This window comes from Tachyglossus aculeatus, chromosome Y4 (genome assembly GCF_015852505.1).
Source record: "Tachyglossus aculeatus isolate mTacAcu1 chromosome Y4, mTacAcu1.pri, whole genome shotgun sequence".
Lineage (NCBI taxonomy): Eukaryota > Metazoa > Chordata > Mammalia > Monotremata > Tachyglossidae > Tachyglossus > Tachyglossus aculeatus.
This window is the reverse complement of record NC_052096.1, coordinates 5,329,025-5,339,094: the sequence shown is the minus strand read 5'-3', so window position 1 is coordinate 5,339,094 and position 10,070 is coordinate 5,329,025.

Sequence of the window (10,070 nt, the reverse complement as noted above, 5' to 3'; positions counted from 1 at the left end):
ACCCACCCACCCAGCCACCCCCTCCCATTTCTCTCTCCCTCTCCTCCCTTCTCTCTCTCGCTCACACACCCAGACAGAGCCATTTTATACATACATTGTATATTATCTACACACACACACACACCCTCTCTGGGGCACACATGTATTCAGACACACAAACCCGCACGTAGATACGCGGCCAGACGCCGGGTCACAATCGTACTTCGGGACACAGAGACGATTCCATGGAGTTTGGGACGCATAGGTCACAATCGTACAATACACACAAACCCGCACGTAGATACGCAGCCAGACACCGGGTCACAATCATACTTCTGGACACGGAGATGAATCCATGGAGTTTGGGACGCATAGGTCACAGTCATACAATACACACAAACCCGCACATAGATACGCGGCCAGACACCGGGTCACAATCGTACTTCGGGACACAGACACGATTCCATGGAGTTTGGGACGCATAGGTCACAATCGTACAATACACACAAACCCGCACATAGATACGCGGCCAGACACCGGGTCACAATCGTACTTCTGGACACAGAGACGATTTCATGGAGTTTGGGATGCATAGGTCACAATCATACAATACACACAAACGCGCATATAGATACGCAGCCAGACACCGGGTCACATTGCGCACAAATACACATTAAAACCCACACGCTGGCACACGTGTGCCCGGAGCACGACGCCGCTACCCATGAGCCCAGGTGCCCACATAGATCCTGATGTGCTAAAACCCCTTCAGACACAGATTTAGTAATAATAATAATAATAATAATAATGGTATTTGTTAAGCCCTTACTATGTGCAAAGCACTGTTCTAAGCGCTGGGGAGGTTACAAGGTGATCAGGTTGTCCCACGGTGGGGGGCTCACAGTTTTCATCCCCATTTTACAGATGAGGGAACTGAGGCACAGAGAATAATAATAATAATAATAATGACATTTATTAAGCACTTACTATGTGCAAAACACTGTTCTAAGTGCTGGGAAGGTTACAAGGTGATCAGATTGTCCCATGGGGGACTCACAGCCTTAATCCCCATTTTACAGATGAGGGAACTGAGGCACAGAGAATAATAATAATAATAATGATGGCATTTATTAAGCGCTTACTATGTGCAAAGCACTGTTCTAAGCGCTGGGGAGGTTACAAGGTGATCAGGTTGTCCCACGGGGGGCTCACAGCCTTAATCCCCATTTTACAGATGAGAGAACTGAGGCACAGAGAATAATAATAATAATAACGATAACAATAATAATAATAATAATAATAATGGCATTTATTAAGCACTTACTATGTGCAAAACACTATTCTAAGTGCTGGGGAGGTTACAAGGTGATCAGGTTGTACCACGGGGGGCTCACAGCCTTAATCCGCATTTTACAGAGGAGGGAACTGAGGCACAGAGAAGTGAAGTGACTTGCCCAAAGTCACACAGCTGACAGTTGGTGTAGGCAGGATTTGAACCCATGACCTCTGATTCCAAAGCCCATGCTCTTTCCACTGAGACACACACACACACACACACACACACACAACAAGTAGTCCTGACCTACTACATAGCACATGGATAATAACAGTGGTGGTATTTGTTAAGCGCTTACTATGTGCCAAGCACTGTTCTAAGCACTGGGGTAGACACAAGATAATCAGGTTGTCCCACCGGGGGGCTCACAGTCTTAATCCCCATTTACCAGATGAGGTCACTGAGGCCCAGAGAAGTGAAGTGACTTGCCCAAAGTCACCCAGCTGACAAGTGGCGGAGCCGTGATTAGAACCCACGACCTCTGACTCCCAAGCCGGGGCTCTTTTCCACAAAGCCACGCTGTATACACATGTATACAGATTCACGTACAGTTGTTCATTCATTCATTCATTCAATCGTATTTATTGAGCGCTAACTGTGTGCAGAGCACATTTAGCCTCCCCCCCCCCAAAAAAAATAAATAATTAGTACAGTGCTAAGCGCTTAGTACAGTGCTCTGATCACAGTAAAGGCTCAATAAATACGATTGATTATAATGAAGTGTACATTCTTGGTCTCTCTCTTTTGCACACATATATACACACACACACACTGCCTACTTCCACAGACCATGGCCATTTCAAGAATCCTGGTTTCTTTGCCACCATGTGGTATTTGTTAAACGCTTACTGTGTACGGGGAAGCAGTGTGGCTCAGTGGAAAGAGCCCGGGCTTTGAAGTCAGAGGTCACGGGTTCAAATCCCGGCTCCGCCGCTTGTCAGCTGGGTGACTTTGGGCAAGTCGCTTCTCTTCTCTGGGCCTCAGTTCCCTCATCTGGAAAATGGGGACCGAGACTGAGCCCCACGTGGGACAGGGACCGTGTCCAACCCGATTTGGTTCGTTCAATCATATTTATCAAGTGCTTACTGTGTGCAGAACACTGTACTAAGTGCTTACAACTTACTAAACTGTCCTAGTCACTTCACTCTATGCCTCAGTTCCCTCATCTGTAAAATGGGGACCGAGACTCTGAGCCCTACGTGGGACAGGGACCGTATCCAACCCGATTTGGTTTGTTCAATCGTATTTATCAAGCGCTTACTGTGTGCAAAGCACTGTACTAAGTGCTTACAACTTACTAAACAGTCCTAGTCACCTCACTCTATGCCTCAGTTCCCTCATCTGTAAAATGGGGACTGAGACTCTGAGCCCCACGTGGGACAGGGACCGCGTCCAACCCGATTTGGTTCGTTCAATCGTATTTATTGAGCACTTACTGTGTGCAGAGCACTGTACTAAGTGCTTACAACTTAAATTCCAGGCCTTTCCCTGGCCCGGAACGCCCTCCTTCCGCCAAGCTAGCTCTCTTCCTCCCTTCAAAGCCCTACTGAGATCTCACCTCCTCCAGGAGGCCTTCCCTTTTTCCTCTCCTCCTCCCCATCCCCACCTCCTTCCCCTCCCCACAGCACTTGTATATATGTTTGTACAGATTTATGACTCTATTTATTTTCCTTGTCCATATTTACTATTCTATTTATTTTGTTAATGATGTGCATCTAGCTAGAATTTTATTTGTTCTGACAATTTTGACATCTGTCTACATGTTTTCCTTTCTTGTCTGTCTCCTCCTTCTAGCCTGTGAGCCCGTTGTTGGGTAGGAACCGTCTCTTTATGTTGCCGACTTGGACTTCCCAAGCGCTTAGTCCAGTGCTCTGCACCCAGTAAGCGCTCAATAAATACGATTGAATGAATGAATGAACCAAGCTGTCCTCTGCACCCAGTAAGCGCTCAATAAATACGATGGAATGAATGAATGAACCAAGCTGTCCTAGTCACTTCACTCCTCTATGCCTCAGTTCCCTCATCTGCAAAATGGGGACTGAGACTCTGAGCCCCACGTGAGACGGGGACCGCGTCCAACCCGATTTGGTTCGTTCAATGGTATTTATTGAGCGCTTACTGTGTGTAGAGCACTGGACTAAGCGCTTGCATCTTACTAAGCTGTACTAAGCGATTTGGTTGCATCCAAGAGCTTAGTCCAGCACTTGGCAGATAATAATAACAATAATAATAATAATAATAATAATAGCATTTGTTAAGTGCTTACTAGAGAACCAGCGTGGCTCAGTGGAAAGAGCCCGGGCTTGGGAGTCAGAGGTTATGGGTTCAAATCCCAGCTCTGTCACTTGTCAGCTGTGTGACTTTGGGCAAGTCACTGCACTTCTCTGGGCCTCAGTTTCCTCATCCGTAAAATGGGGATTAAGACCGTGAGCCCCCCGTGGGACAACTTGATCACCTTGTAACTTCCCCAGTGCTTAGAACAGTGCTTTGCACATAGTGAGCACTTAATAAATGCCAATATTATTATTATTATTATTATTACTATGTGTAAAGCACTGTTCTAAGCACTGGGAGAGATACAAGGTGATCAGGTTGTCCCAGGTGGGGTTCACAGTCTTCATCCCCATTTTACAGATGAGGTCACTGAGGCTAGGATAATTTAAGTGACTTGTCCAAGGTCACACAGCAGACATCAGCACTTTGAACAGTGCTTTGCACATAGTAAGCGTTTAACAAATGCCATCATCATTATTATTATGTGGCGGAGCCGGGATTAGAACCCAAGCCCGGGCTCTTTCCACTCTTTCCACTGAGCCACGCTACTTCAGATAGTAAGCGCTTCCCAGTGGATTGCTTTGCGTTTTGTCCTTCGACTCCGTTGATGTCTCTGGGTCTCTGAGAGGAAGATAATAATAATAATGATGGCATTTATTAATCAATCAATCGTATTTATTGAGTGCTTACTGTGTGCAGAGCACTGTACTAAGCACTTGGGAAGTACAAGTTGGCAACATATAGAGACAGTCCCTACCCAACAGTGGGCACACAGTCTAAAATGGGGAGACAGAGAACAAAACCAAACACACTAACAAAATAAAATAGACTAGATATGTACAAGTAAAATAAATAAATAAGTAAATAGAGTAATAAATCTGTACAAACATATATACATATATACGGGTGCTGTGGGGAAGGGAAGGAGGTAAGATGAGGGGGATGGAGAGGGGGACGAGGGGGAGAGGAAGGAAGGGGCTGAGGGTGGGAAGGCCTCCTGGAGGAGGTGAGCTCTCAGTAGAGCCTTGAAGGGAGGAAGAGAGCTAGCTTGGCGGATGGGCAGAGGGAGGCCATTCCAGGCCCGGGGGAGGATGTGGGCCGGGGGTCGATGGCGGGACAGGCGAGAACGAATTTATTTATTAATTTATTAAGTGCTCACTATGTGCAAAGCACTGTTCTGAGCGCTGAGGAGGTTACAAGGTGATCAGGTTGTCCCACGGGGGGGCTCACAGTCTTCATCCCCATTTTATGGATGAGGTCACTGAGGCCCAGAGAAGTTAAGAAGTGACTTGCCCAAAGTCACACAGCTGACGACTGGTGGAGCCGGGACAGAGGGACAGAGACGGACAGAGCCAGCGCTTAGAACAGTGCTTTGCACATAGTAAGCGCTTAATAAATGCCATCATTATTATTATTATTAGACTGTGTGTGTGTGTGTGTGTGTGTGTGTGTGTGTGACCCCTTTGAGATTGCTGCCCCCTGCTGGCTCTCCCCTTCACCTGCGCCTTCACGCGAGTTTCCCCCTTGCTGGGAGCCCGGGGCTCCAGGGTCCCCCCAGCTGCTGCTGCCTGCTTATAATAATAATAACAAGAACAATAATAATAATAATAATGACATTTATTAAGCGCTTACTATGTGCAAAACACTGTTCTAAGCGCTGGGGAGGTTACAAGGTGATCAGGTTGTCCCCCGAGGGGCTCACAATCTTCATCCCCATTTTACGGATGAGGTCACTGAGGCCCAGAGAAGTTAAGAAGTGACTTGCCCAAAGTCACACAGCTGACAACTGGCGGAGCCGGGACAGAAGGACAGAGATGGACAGAGCCAGCGCTTAGAACAGTGCTTTGCACATAGTAAGCACTTAATAAATGCCATCATTATTATTATTATTATTAGACAGTGTGTGTGTGTGTGCGTGTCTGTGTGTGACCCCTTTGAGATTGCTGCCCCCTGCTGGCTCTTTCCTTCACCTGCACCTTCACGCGTGTTTCCCCCTTGCTGGGAGCCCGGGGCTCCAGGGTCCCCCCAGCTGCTGCTGCCTGCTTATAATAATAATAATAATAATAATGATAATAATAATAATAATAGCACTTATTAGGCGCTTACTATGTGCAAAGCACTGTTCTAAGCGCTGGGGAGGTTGTCCCACAGGGGGCTCACAGTCTTCATCTCCATTTGACGGATGAGGTCACTGAGGCCCAGAGAAGCTAAGAAGTGACTTGCCCAAAGTCACACAGCTGACGACTGGTGGAGCCGGGACAGAGGGACAGAGACGGACAGAGCCAGCGCTTAGAACAGTGCTTTGCACATAGCAAGCGCTTAATAAATGCCATCATTTATATTATTAGAGAAGCAACATGGCTCAGTGGAAAGAGTGCGGGCTTGGGAGTCAGAAGTCATGGGTTCGAATCCCAGCTCAGCCACTTTTCAGCTGTGTGACCTTGGGCGAGTCACTTAACTTCTCTGGGCCTCAGTCGCCTCATCTGTAAAATGGGGATTGACTGTGAGCCCCCCGTGGGACAACCTGATCACCTTGCATCCCCTCCCATCGCTTAGAGCAGGGCTTTGCACATAGTAAGCGCTTAAGAAATACCACTATTATTATTATTATTATTGTTATTATTATTAGACAGTGTGTGTGTGTGTGTCTGTGTGACCCCTTTGAGATTGCTGCCCCCTGCTGGCTCTTTCCTTCACCTGCACCTTCACGCGAGTTTCCCCCTTTGCTGGGAGCCCAGGACACCAGGGTCCCCCCAGCTGCTGCTGCCTGCTTATAATAATAATAATAATAATGATGATAATAATAATGATAATAATAATGATAGCATTTATTAAGCGCTTAGTATGTGCAAAGCACCGTTCTAAGCGCTGGGGAGGTTGTCCCACGGGGGGCTCACAGTCTTCATCTCCATTTGACAGATGAGGTCACTGAGGCCCAGAGAAGTTAAGAAGTGACTTGCCCAAAGTCACACAGCTGACAACTGGTGGAGCCGGGACAGAGGTACAGAGACGGACAGAGCCAGCGCTTAGCACAGTGCTTTGCACATAGCAAGCGCTTAATAAATGCCATCATTTATATTATTAGAGAAGCAGCATGGCTCAGTGGAAAAAGTGCGGGCTTGGGAGTCAGAAGTCATGGGTTCGAATCCCAGCTCAGCCACATGTCAGCTGTGTGACCTTGGGCGAGTCACTTAACTTCTCTGGGCCTCAGTTGCCTCATCTGTAAAATGGGGATTGACTGTGAGCCCCCCCCATGGGACAACCTGATCACCTTGTATCCCCCCCAGCGCTTAGAACAGTGCTTTGCACATAGTAAGCGCTTAACAAATACCACTATTATTATTATTATTATCATCATTATTATCAGACAGTGTGTGTGTGTGTGTGTGTGTCTGTGTGTGACCCCTTTGAGATTGCTGCCCCCTGCTGGCTCTTCCCTTTACCTGCACCTTCACGCGAGTTTCCCCCTTGCTGGGAGCCCGGGGCTCCTAATAACGATAGTGATAACAATAACAATAATAATAATAATAATAATGGCATTTTTAAGCGCTTACTATGTGCCAAGCACTGTTCTAAGCGCTGGGGAGGTTACAAGGTGATCAGGTTGTCCCACGGGAGGCTCACGTCTTCATCCCCATTTTCCAGATGAGGGAACTGAGGCACAGAGAAGTGAAATGACTTGCTCAAATAATAATAATAATGATGGCATTTGTTAAGCGCTTACTATGTGCAAAGCACTGTTCTAAGCGCTGGGGGGGGATACAAGGTGATCAGATTGTCCCACGTGGGGCTCTCAGTCTTAATCCCCATTTTCCAGATGAGGGAACTGAGGATCAGAGAAGCGAAGTGACTTGCCCAATGTCACACAGCAGACGTGTGGCAGAGCCGGGGTTTGAACCCATGACCTCTGACTCCAAAGCCTGGCTCTTTCCACTGAGCCCCATTGCCCAAAGCCACACAGCTGACACTTGGCAGAGCTGGGATTTGAACCCATGACCTCTGACCGCTTACGATGTGCAAAGCACTGTTCTAAGCGCTGGGGAGGTTACAAGGTGATCAGGTTGTCCCACAGGGGAGCTCACAGTCTTCATCCCCATTTTACAGATGAGGTCACTGAGGCACAGAGAAGGGAAGTGACTTGCCCAAAGCCACACAGCTGACAATTGGCAGAGTCAGGGATTTGAACCCATGACCTCTGACTCCAAAGCCCGGGCTCTTTCCACTGGGCCATGCTGCTTCTCCATGCCATGCTTATCCCCACCCCCCACCCACCCTGCTGGGAGCCAGGACACCGGGGACCTACTGTTTTATTAAGGATGTGTACATAAATATAATTCTATTTATTTTGATGGTATTGGTACCTGTCTACTTGTTTTTGTTGTTGTCTCCCCCTTCTAGACTGTGAGCCCGTTGTTGGGTAGGGACTGTCTCTCTCTGTGGCCGAATTGGACTTTCCAAGCGCTTAGTACAGTGCTCTGCACACAGTAAGCGCTCAATACGAATGAATGAATGAATGAATGAATGAATGAAGGCCCAAGAGCTTTAGGGTTAAAGCAGGGGCGGGCGGAGGGGGACATGTATGCATTCATTCATTCTGTCAGTCGTATTTATTGAGCGCTTACTGTGTGCAGGGCACTGTACTAAGCGCTTGGGAAAAAACAATACAGCCAGTAAAGAGAGACAATCCCTGCCCACAGCGAGCTCACAGTCTGGGGGTTGTGGCGGGGACAGAGACATCAATACAAGATAAACAGACATCAATACAAATAAATAAAATGACAGATATATACGTAAGTACTGTGGGGCAGGGAGAGGGGAGAAGAGCCCGGGCTTGGGAGTCAGAGGTCGTGGGTTCTAATCCCGGCTCCTCCACTTGTCTGCTGGGTGACCTTGGGCAAGTCACTTCACTTCTCTGGGCCTCAGTGACCTCGTCTGTAAAATGGGGATATTCATTCATTCATTCAATCGTATTTATTGAGCGCTTACTGTGTGCAGAGCACTGTACTAAGCGCTTGGGAAGTACAAGTTGGCAACATATAGAGACGGTCTCTACCCAACAGTGGGCTCGCAGTCTAGAAGGGGGAGACAGAGAACAAAACAAAACCTAGTAAAATAAAATAATTAGAATAGATATGTACAAATAAAATAAATAAATAGAGTAATAAATCCATACAAACATATATACATATATACAGGTGCTGTGGGGAGGGGAAGGAGGTAAGGCAGGGGGGATGGGGAGGAGGGGGAGAGGGAGAGCCTCAGTGACCTCATCTGCAAAATGGGGATCAAGACTGTGAGCCCCATGTGGGACAACCCGATCACCTTGTATTCCCCTAGCACTTAGAACAGTGCTTTGCACATAGTAAGCGCTTAACAAATGCCATTATTATTATTATTATTATTATTATTATTGTTATGAGGGACAGTGAGGAGGTTGGCATAGACTGTGAGCCCCACGTGGGACAAACTGATGACCTTGGATCTACCCCAGTGCTTAGAACAGTGCTTAACAAACACTATAATTATTATTATTATTATTATTATTATTATTAAGGGAGAGGGAGATGAGGAAAAGAGGGGCTTAGTCTGGGAAGGCCTCTTGGAGGAGATGGGCCTACAATGAGGCTTTGAAGGTGGGGAGTCATTGTCTGGCAGATTTGAGAAGATGGGGTTGAGGGGAAGGGGATACTCGCTGCTGTCCCCCCCCCCCCGGCCCATTCATTCAATCGTATTTATTGAGCGCCTACTGCGTGCAGAGCACTGTACTAAGCGCTTGGGAAGTACAAGTTGGCAACATATAGAGACGGTCCCTACCCAACAGTGGGCTCACAGTCTACTACGACCCCAACCCGGCTGCCTTCACCCCTGCTCCGACCCCCTTCCCAGCCTGGGCCGCCCCCACGGGAGCTTCCAGTCGGTAGGCCCGGGTCCAGTCCGGTCCTTTCAATAAATGGACCCCCAAACACAACGGGAAGCAGCATGGCCTAATGGCAAGAGCCCGGGCTTGGTCGTGGGTTCTAATCCCGGCTCCACCACCTGTCTGCTTGATGACTTTGGGCAAGTCACTTCACTTCTCTGAGCCTCAGTTCCCTCATCTGCCAAATGGGGATGAAGACTGTGAGCCCCAGCTGGGACAACCTGATCACCTTGTAACCTCCCCAGCGCTTAGAACAGTGCTTTGCACATAGTAAGTGCTTAACAAATGCCATCATCATTATTATTATTAATATTATTATTATTATTATTCTCTGAGCCTCAGTTCCCTCATCTGTAAAATGGGGATTGAGACCATGAGCCCCACGTGGGACAACCTGATCACCTTGTCTCTCCCCCAGTGCTTAGAACAGTGCTTGGCACATAGCAAGTGCTTAACAAATGCCATCATTAGTATTATTATTATTCTCTGGGCCTCAGTTCCCTCATCTGTAAAATGAGGGATTAAGGCCATAAGCCCCAAGTGGGACAACCTGATCACCTTGTC